The 10,596-nt window shown below is 44.4% G+C and overlaps 1 pseudogene; it reads left to right on the top strand.

Annotated features, from left to right (window-relative positions):
* The first annotated feature begins 9,441 nt into the window (after nt 1–9,441).
* Nucleotides 9,442–9,559, top strand: LOC124790559 (annotated as a pseudogene).
* Nucleotides 9,560–10,596: the final 1,037 nt, after the last annotated feature.

The raw sequence follows: 10,596 nt of genomic DNA, 5'->3' as shown, positions 1-10,596 counted from the left end.
ACTAATTGTAGGTGTTGTCAGTTAATTAAAAGACAATAAATGAATGAGAAAATTATTAGAAACTGTTTTCAATGACACTCCTGCAGTGTATCTTGGTTTGCAAGCGACTGCAAGGGCAAGATTTCGGTAAAATGATCCTTTATATGAAGTCCGCTGCGAAATTATTGCCAAAGCGTGAAATCTTTATCAATATTAACGACGTTTCTTTCCCGAGTGACTTTCATACGAAAAAATGTAGCTGCGGCGAAACTGCCTTCCCTCGTGGTGTTCGGATTTTCTGCGTTTGGAACGTTTCTACGATCGTTATCATACAAGGGAATGCAACAAACCTTCCTTAAGAATGAACATAAGAATAACGTAAGAATGAATATAAGACTGAAATATAAGAATATGAGAATTTAAAAAGATTTAGCCCCTGAAAATACCATGTTGTTGCTGTTGTTGTGCTCTTCAGTCCGAAGTCTGGTTTGATGCAGCTTTCCATGCTACTCTGCCGGCCGGAGTGGCCGAGCGGTTCTAGGCGATACAGTCTTGAACCGCGCGACTGCTACAGTCGCAGGTTCGAATCCTGCCTCGGGCATGGATATGTGTGATGTCCTTGGGTTAGTTAGGTTTAAGTATTTCCAAGTTCTAGGGGACTGATGACCTCAGAAGTTAAGTCCCATAGTGCTCAGATCCATTTGAACCACTTGATCCATGCAACTCTGTCCTCTGCGAGCTTATTCATCTCCAAATAACTACTGCAACCAACAGCCTTCTCAATCGGCTTACTGTATTCACCTCTTGGTCTCTCTCTACGATTTTTACCCCCGCCCCCCCCCCCTTCAGTACTAAATTGATGATTCCTTGACGTCTCAGAATGTGAACTAACAACCGATATCTTCTTTTGTTTCAGTTGTTCCACAAATTACTTGTCTCCAAAATTTTATGCAGTACTTCATTAGTTACGTGATCTACCCATCTAATCTTCAGTACTCTTATGTAGCACTATATTTTGATAGGTTCTATTTTTTTTTTTTTTTGTCTGAAGTGTTTATCGTCCTCATGTTTCACCTACATACATGGCTACACTCTAGACATATCCTTTCAGAAATGACTTCCTAACACTTAAATCTATATTCGATGTTAATAATTTTCTCTTCTTCAGAAGTGCTTTTCTTGCTTTTGGTAGTCTATATTTTATATCCTCTGTACTGCGGCATATTCAGTTGTTTTGCTGCCCAAATAGCGAAACTCAGTGACCACTTAAGTGTAACGCTTCCTAGTCTCATTCCCTTACCATAAATTGATTTACTTCTACTACATTCCATATTCTGTGTTTTATTTTAGTTGATGTTCATGTTACATCCTCATTTCAACACTCTATGCCATTCCGCTCAACTGCTCTTCCATCGACAGACTTCAAAGTTTTTATTTCATCTCACTGAACTTTAATCCCTGCTCCAAATTTTTCTTTTGTTTTACTGCTTGCTCAGTGTACAGATTGAATAACATGGGGGATTCGTTACAGCCCTGTCTCACTCCCTAGTCGGGTTTCCGTATAAGTTGTAAATAGCCTTTAGCTACCTGCGAAAGTACGGTACACACACGTATTATAGACTGAAGAGCCAAAGAAACTGGTAAACTTGCCCAGTATCCTGTAGGGCCCCGCGAGCACGCATAAGTGACGCAGCACGACGTGCCATGGACTCGACTAATATCTGCAGTAGTGCTGGAGGGAATTGACACCACGAATCCTGCAGGGCTGTCCATGCATCCATAAGAGTGGAGGGGATGGAGATCTCATCTGAACAGAACGTTACGTGGCATCCCAGATATGTTCAATAACGTCCATGTCTGGGGCGTTTGGTGGCCAGCAGAAGTGTTTGAACTCAGAAGAATGTTTCTGGATGTTTCTGGAGCCACTCTGTAGCAATTCTGGACGTGTAGGATATCGCATTGTTGTGATGGAATTGCCCAACTCCGTCGGAATGCTCACTGGACATTAATGATGCAGGTGATCAGACAGGATGCTTACGTATGTGCCACTTGTTAGAGTCGTATCTAGACGTATCAAGGATCCCATATCAGTCCAACTGCACACGCCCAACACCATTACAGAGCCTCCACCAGCTTGAACAGTCTCCTGCTGACATGCAGGGTCCATGGATTCATGAGGTTGTTTCCATACCCGTACACGTCCATCCGCTCGATACAATTTGAAACGAGACTCGTCTGACCACGCAGCGTGTTTCCACTTTTCAACAGTCCATTGTAGGTGTTGACGGGCCTAGGCAGGGCGTAAAGCTTTGTGTCGTGCAGTCATCAAGTGTACAAGAGTGGGACTTCGGCTACGAGAGCCCATATCGATGACGTTTCGTTGACTGGTTCGCGCGGTGACACTTGTTGATTGCCTAGCATTGTAATCCGCAGCAATTTTCTGAAAGGTTGCACTTCAGTCACGTTGAACGATTCTCTTCACTCGTCGTTGGTCCCGTTTCTTGCTGGATCTTTTTCCGGTCGCAGAGATGTGGGAGATTTGATGTTATACCGGTTTTCTGATATTGACGGTACACACGTGAACTTGTAGTACGGGAAAATCCCCACTTCATTGCTACCCCGTAGATGCTGTGTCCCATTGCTCGTGCGCCGACTGTAATACCACGTTCAAACTCACTTAAATCTTGATAACCTGCCATTGTAGCAGCAGTAACCGATCTAACAACTGCGCCAGACACTTGTCGTATGTAGGGGATGCCGACCGGAGAGCCGTATTCTGCCTCTTTACTTATCTCTGTATTTGAATATGCATGCCTATACCAGTTTCTTTGGCGCTGCAGTGTATAGTAAAGGTGTGCTACTTATTGTGAAACCCAGTCGTATATTAAAATCAATCTAATACCCTTTTAGTCCCAAAGTTTATTCTGTAGTACCTTCTATGGACCTGGGTAGATAAATGAAACAATTAAATAAAGAATAAGTAAAAACAATAATCGGATTTCGAATCCAGGGTGCAAAAGTAAGAGACCGCGATGCTAGGCCAACGCATTTCGGCGGAGATTTTTGCGCGCTAAAAGGCATCTAAATTATGTTGAAATCTTTGACCTTTGTTTTGTCTAGTATCTACTGATAAGCCGAGACACGTGTTCGCTTATTTTGTCTCCTCTTCAACTGAGCGAAGTTCCCGGGAAATCAGGTTATGGCACTGGCAGTGTTCTCGTGAGTGTCACAGCGTTGCCTGTGCGCTAAGACTACGGAAACTTCCGCAGAGGTCCCGACTCGACGCTCGAACGCGCAGTTCGTATTGAGACGATACGATATGCGATGTTACACGTGGAATAAACATCGCGCGGCTAAGACTCTTACAGATGCAACACTAGTGTTCCCACCGCTGCGATAAGACAAGCAGTAAAGACAGCGCGAATATTTTCTGCATGAGTCCCAATTACGAGCTCTCTACTGAAGTGGACGTTTCGTGACTTATTACTCAAGGCTTAAAATAATTAGAAAAGGTAACGAAATCGTACAGTGCTACCAGAATGAAAAATGCTTCTATTATAGCACGAAAAAGGCGAATGTGCCCTCGGCAAAGTTAGAGATGTAAGAGATTGGAACTAACTCCGACTTCTTTTGCAGAGTCATGCAAAAGTTGGGGTCGTGCTACGGCTACGGTGGAGTATGATCATACTGCATGTGTTTGCAGGCTCACGATATACTTAGGGAAGTGTTGAATCGTTCGGGGTTGTCAGTAGTATCGAAGGTTGTCAAGAAGTACGTTCTGTCGCTGATCGCATCGCGAACTGTCGTATCGGACCGCGAAACGTGTGGACTCAACGCAGCAAGGAAGGAATAGTTTCATTTACGGCCTTTACGCCACCTCCTGACACTTTTTCGTGCCGCAGCCAGAGACAGTGGTCTTGTGCGTGTTAGCTGCGTTTGCGTGAATATGCGTGTGTGTGTATGTTGTCTGTTCCAGAAGAAGGGCTTCTGGCCCTAAGATTACCTGTTGAGTAGTTGTTTGTTGTGCCTGTCTGTAACTCAACATCTTCGCTATACGGTCAGTAGAAGTCTCTCATTTTCGTAATAGTGCAAATACTGATGTAATGTTGTTCAGCACACTGTCTTCAATCACCAATAAAAGTATGTTCACTTATAACCCTAACACCCTCTATATGTAGTACCTGAAAGCCATGTCATATGTGTTGACTTTATACGCTCCATATACACCTACATCTACAATCCGCAAACAACCTTGAGGTGTGTGGAGGAGGGTACTTTATGTACCATTCTTACTCCATTTTCTTGCCCCAGTCGCGAATGGTTCGCGGAAAAACAATTGCTAGTAAACTTCCGTGAGGGCGCCAATCCTTTTAATTTTACCTTCACGCTCTTTTAGCAAGATGTATGTAAGAGGCAGCAATATACTGGCTGATTCTTTTACAAACGTATGCTCTTGGAACTTTAACAGTAAACCTCATCGTGACGCAGGACGTCTCTCTTGTAGCGTATGCCAGTGGTGTTCACAGCATCTCCACGACTGACGCTCTCATGCTAAGTAAATGAGGAACACGAAGGTGGGGAAAAAAGACCCCCCGAACAGGCCTTGAAGACATAACGGTACCGACCGGCAGTCGTGTCATCCTCAGCCCTTAGGCGTCACCGAATGCGGATACTGAAAGCCAAGTGGTCACCACACCGCTCTCCCAGCCGTTGTCAGTTTTTCTTGCCGCTACTTCTCAGTCAGATAGGTCTCTAATTAGCCTCACTAGAGCTGAGTGCAGTTCGCTTGCCAACGGCACGCGGCACCACCCGAACGGTGATCCATCCAAGTACGAACCATGCCCGACAGCGCTTAATCGATGATCTGACGGGAACCGGCGTTACCACTGCGTCAAGGCCGTTCCCTTTGGAAATGAACCTATAACGAAATACTCTGCATTGCTACCAAGCTTTTCTCGTTTCTCTACCAGTCCTATCTGGTACGGTTCACAGACTGAGGAGCAATATTCAAATATTGATCAAACATCGGTTTTCTATCTCCTTCGTGGACGGTCTACATTGTCTGACAATTCTTACAGTGAATCTCAGTCTGACATCTGCCTTACCTGCGATTAGTTTTACGTGGTTGCCCACTTTAAATGGACGTGACTATTTCCAGTGACTTATGAAATCGTATAGTTGTACAATAACGGGTCTTTCTGTCTTTCTATACACAGCACGTTACATCTGTCTGCATAGCTAATCATCACGCACATGATATGTAGAACACGTAGCCGCTCGGTGTGGCCGTGCGGTTCTCGGCTCTTCAGTCTGGAACCGCGTGACCGCTACGGTCGCAGGTTCGAATCCTGCCTCGGGCATGGATGTGGGTGATGTCCTTAGGTTAGTTAGGTTTAAGTAGTTCTAAGTTCTAGGGGACTGATGACCACAGATGTTAAGTCCCATAGTGCTCAGAGCCATTAGAACACATAAAAAACAACTGTTTCACCTGAAATATCTTGACCTCACTAAATACACACACACACACACACACACACACACACACACACACACACACACACACCACATTTAGGCCTCTTACGTGACGTGTCTCAAAATTTCATCCACTCTTTCCTTCTTGAGGTTTGTACCTACGACAATTCATTTTTCTTAGCTCAAGAGTTCGGTTTCGACTGGCAGGCGACACCTCATTTATGTCCATCTGTAACTATTCATCAAGGATCTATGTGAGAGTGAATAGACGAGATCTTTCAGAGAGTGAGCTTTGAAGCATCTCAACACTTGGGAATGCTGCATTCAAGTTTACTCTTTTTTCCTCTAAACTTGCGTGACAAAACAAAGACAGATACGGTTATCATGTACTGCGAGAATCCTTGTGATGATGCAGCACGTGATGCGATGTATGGAAATTTAAATAAAAAGGTACGTGTCAAAACCTCCCTCTTGAAGGAAGCAAATAAATAGTTATTCATCTATACTCCAGGAGGAACATTAACTGCTTTGATAATATCCTGTCAATTTTTTTATGTTCTCGAATCTCGAACATACCTATGCTGTTGCCCACAATTTCATACATAATACTATGGAGAGGTTGGATACAGAATGGTGCAGCAACTGTCGTTGTAGGAAAGCTGGACAGGAGCGGAAATGATTAGCGAACAAGTTAACAACAAATACGAAATTTACTTAAGTTTTATTTCTCCAAACATATGAAGACTCATTAAAAATTATGCAGCAAGAAGTAGAGTCCAGCTATCAATGCCAACTAGGTTGAGGGGGTCTGTACTAAGCACAAACAATGGAGTCAGAACCGCGGCTAGATGGCGTCTGCATCTCGCAGTGGAAAGACTATGTGCGACTGGGGCGAGTGCCCATGCTATATGAGAGCAGAAGGGGGCGTAAAGAGCTGTAGAAGGCGTGGTTCAGCGGGCGTGCTCCATTGGGTCCGTCGGATCCAGCATGACCACTATCGGTGTCTGACGGAAACTAGTTGCCAACCTAAAGACGCCAGTAGGGTAGTATCGATAAGTGATACCACATATGCAACTTATGTTCTTCCACTGATATCAAAAACTTGATCCATTAAATTTCAGGAGTGCGGTACTGTAAACTTTATTTCTTCTAATATTTCGGCTGTATAACTTTCGGTCATTTTTAGAGTGAGTCGACAGATTGAACTTACATCACTCGCCATGTCCTTTTAAAAAAGTGCATCGCGCTGCTGCATATGCAGCCACAGGTACACAAGCGCCAAAGACATTGATTGGCAGCAAAGGACGTGCAGGTATAATAAGAGAAGATGGCGCTACAGACTTACCCTACAGACGTCGCTGTGTATGATGCCCCAAAACAGACTACTGTTTACGATTGCTTCGTGTTTTTAATTTCTGTCGTTTGCACGCACCAGTTGTTGTAAATAGCCGGCCGCTGTGACCGAGCGGTTCCAAGCGCTTCATCCCGGAACCGCGCTGCTGCTACAGTCGCAGGTTCGGATCCTGCCTCGGGCATGGATGTGTGTGATGTCCTTAGGTTAGTTAGGTTTAAGTAGTTCTAAGTCTAGGGGACTGATGACCTCAGATGTTAAGTCCCATAGTGCTCAGAGCCATTTGAACCATTTGTTAATAATAGTGTTTCAGTGCTTTCGTGGGGTGTAAGCAAGACATTTTCAGGTGTTTTTGGTCTTAGATGCATACAGTAATACGACGCAATGGCCTCATTAATATAATTTTCTTTTTTTTATACAATTCGAACAACCAAGAAGAGAAATTTTTGATGTTAAAAGACTGTCTTCGCAATCCAGTATATTCCTTAATACGAGTGACGAAACTGATGTTTGGTCTTTTGGTCTATGTCATCTTCCCGAAAATTCTAACAACATATTTTGCTGTTGGTCGGAATCTCACGTCTCAAAGCGTTCACCGAGGAAGCTTTGATAGGAAGTCTAAAGTCAAGTGACATACATAAACTCACTACAATGAAAATAAGCAGCGCAACTAAGTTCATACCTTAAAAGAAAATATTACTTGGCGAACATCACTCACGAACGAAATTTACAGTTTATTACATTTATAATTAGAACGATTAGCACACTCGTAAATGTCGCAAAGTAGCGTTTTTGGTCAAAAGACCTCAACCAGAAGCTAATGTTTTGGGCAGTCGACATGGCGGACGTCGGCTTCTGGTTTGTGATGTCATGACATCTCCCTTTACTGTACATCAACGGCAAAGGCTATGCATAAACTTGAACTGTGGCTATGTAGACGATCCATGCTGGGGTGCTGTTTGTTTCTTTATGAGCTGTACTGTAGCGACATGTACGCGAGTTTAGTAAAGAAAACGCCGGATTCAATTATGTGGCCAGCCAGAATCACTATCCTTGTTAGTTAAATTATTCACCGAACGAACTCCAAGTGCTCCTCTCATAATCAAGTCCCAAAAAGATTAATTCCACACTACAATTTAGACATTTAATAGCGCATAGCAGTTCACGAAAGGGACAAGAAACGTGGACTCGAGAACAGCTGAACGTGAAATCCGATGCTCTGCTGCCATACACACCGTGACAAGCATCGAAGTGGAGTACGCTCTGAATGATCTTGCTTTGGTGATTAGGTGGAAGATCGACAACCCGGTGAACGAGAGCGAGCTCTATTAACACAAATCGAACAGGGCCACGGGCAGTTCATCCGCGCCTGTACACCGTTTACGGCCTGACAGAAAGCTATGTACCCTGTCGTGTGTTCGCTCCTCTGGGAACCAGGCACCAAACACCCTGTCTAGTATACTCCATAACTCTTTGTAAGGCTACTCCTACGAGACCTAATTCAACAAGTGAATAAGATAGAGTTTTAAGATAGCTTGAGGGGTTTTCTGTTCAGATGAATACTCTTATTAACTTCATCCCTATTACAGTTTTTCAGACTTACCTGCTATTTCTCCCCCTAAGTCACACTTCGAAACTCTTGTACTATGGAGTCCTCGATATCCTTAAAATATCTACAGTGTGTTTCCCTTAAAGTGATTTAGGGATTATGTGGACGAGATCTGAGATGAGGAACCCTGCTCTTGAAATGACTAGATAGAAAATTACGGAGCCATGTATTGTAAGGGGTAACTCTAGCAGCAGAATACGTGATGTTACGAATCGCTGTTTGTGCGATAAAATGAACTGATTAACTGTGTAAGCAGTTGCTTGCTTTGTGCGTCAGACGAAACTAAACGTAGCCTTACTTCATTTGTGGTGGACACAGGTAACTCCATCGATCCTCGAATAAGGTGTGAAGTTCACAGGTTGTACCGGGTAGGCAAAATGAAACTCTGTCAACTGAATGTTCCCTCGGTTCTTCGTAGAATTTATTATAATAGAACTAGCCCGGAAAATATTTCATGCACCTTAAGATAAGCAACACTACTTACGCCATCTGCAGCTGGGACAGACGATGTAAGTTCCGTTACCTATTTTAGGGTTTGTAAAGTATTTTCTGGGCCTGATTTTTAACCCATCCTATTGTAAGTCTGAGTACCGCCATAGGAAAGTTCTAACGCACGCAAAACTACTTAAAAGGCTAGTCGAAACGAAGCATGTGGTGCTACTCTACAACGGCTCATGAGTCCAACTCACTACCTGGAAAGGGTATTGCTCACTCCTACGAATGTTTAGTCATCAATCAGCATTCGATGAGTTTGACGTGGACTGATATTGCGCTCGATGTTGCGAGCAGTATCATCCAGGAACACCTGTTACATCCCTACAATTCACAAAATTGCAAGCCGTACGTCCTGTTGACTTTGTGCCTGGCGGTCTGTTTAGCCAATGGTCAAGGCAGCGCAGCATTGCATACCAGTAAAGTTCCCCTTCAAAATCACCACCGAGAGTGCAAGCACACGCCATCTATAAAGGGTATTTCAAGAAAGTGTCACTTATTTCTGCAGATTTTTTTACAAGAAGGTAGTATTGTTCAAGCCAACGGCCTTGCCGCAGTGGTAACACCGGTTCCCGTCAGATCACCGAAGTCAAGCGCTGCCGGGCTGGGCTAGCACTTGGATGGGTGACCATCCAGTATGCCGAGCGCTGTTGGCAAGCGGGGTGCACTCAGCCCTTGTGAGTCAAACTGAGGAGCTACTTGACTGAGAAGTAGAGGCTCCGGTGTCGTAAACCGACATACGGTCGGGAGAGCGGTGTGCTGACCACATGCCCCTCCATATCCGCAACCAGTGACGCCTGTTGTCTGAGGGTGACACGGCGGCCGGTCAGTACCGTTGGACCTTCATGGCCTGTTCGGACGGAGAGTATTGTTCAAACTAGAAGAAAATTTCCTATAATGATGTATCCAGTAACCAATGAGTGTTGAGATATGGGTCAGTCTGTTCTCTTCTCCCATTTGTCAGTTCCGTAGAAACAGACATTGCAGGCACTGCCGTACGTGGTTAACACGCATGCTGACATACCTTCCAGCCCTTCTTCGCGGTGAATCACTTTCAAACACACCTGGCCCCATTCAGGGTCATGATATACGTTGGTTACCTGCTCCTGTACTGTCTGCACATTGTCAATGGGCTGGGCATACACGAAAACCTTTAAATTTCTCCGACAGAATCAGGTTTGGTGAACGGGAAGACCACGCTACCCCGGACCTTCTCGACCAATCCAGCGCCTATGAAACGTTGCAGTCCGCGGAAAACTGGGCAGTGCCACGTCGTGTAGAAATTACTCGTATAGTCGTTATGCATTTGCAATGGTAACATTCTGCAATAACGTCGGTAATTCATCAGGCGGAAATCGGTGACACAAAGCGCTTGCCCGTCTCTTCGGTAAACTACATGGCCCTACCAGCCTTTCACAGATAATTACTGCCCATACTTTGACACTGATACGAACCTGATGCCTCACCGCATGATTACTGGAGGATTTGCATTGTAGTAACTTACACTCGTGTTCAACAAAAACAGAACACCTTGAACGACTAGAGATAGGACGTTCATATTCACAGGGCATGTACATTACTATGTTCCGCAGGAATGGTTAACATTTGAACCACGTTATCCCACGGGTTGAAGGTCAACATCGATAGCGCGGCGCCACACCCCCATAGGTAAAATGTACCTGAGGCACTTCTT

This window comes from Schistocerca piceifrons, chromosome 3 (genome assembly GCF_021461385.2).
Source record: "Schistocerca piceifrons isolate TAMUIC-IGC-003096 chromosome 3, iqSchPice1.1, whole genome shotgun sequence".
NCBI lineage: Eukaryota > Metazoa > Arthropoda > Insecta > Orthoptera > Acrididae > Schistocerca > Schistocerca piceifrons.
The sequence above is the reverse complement of the archived record's forward strand: the minus strand, read 5'-3'. Positions and strand labels throughout refer to the sequence as shown.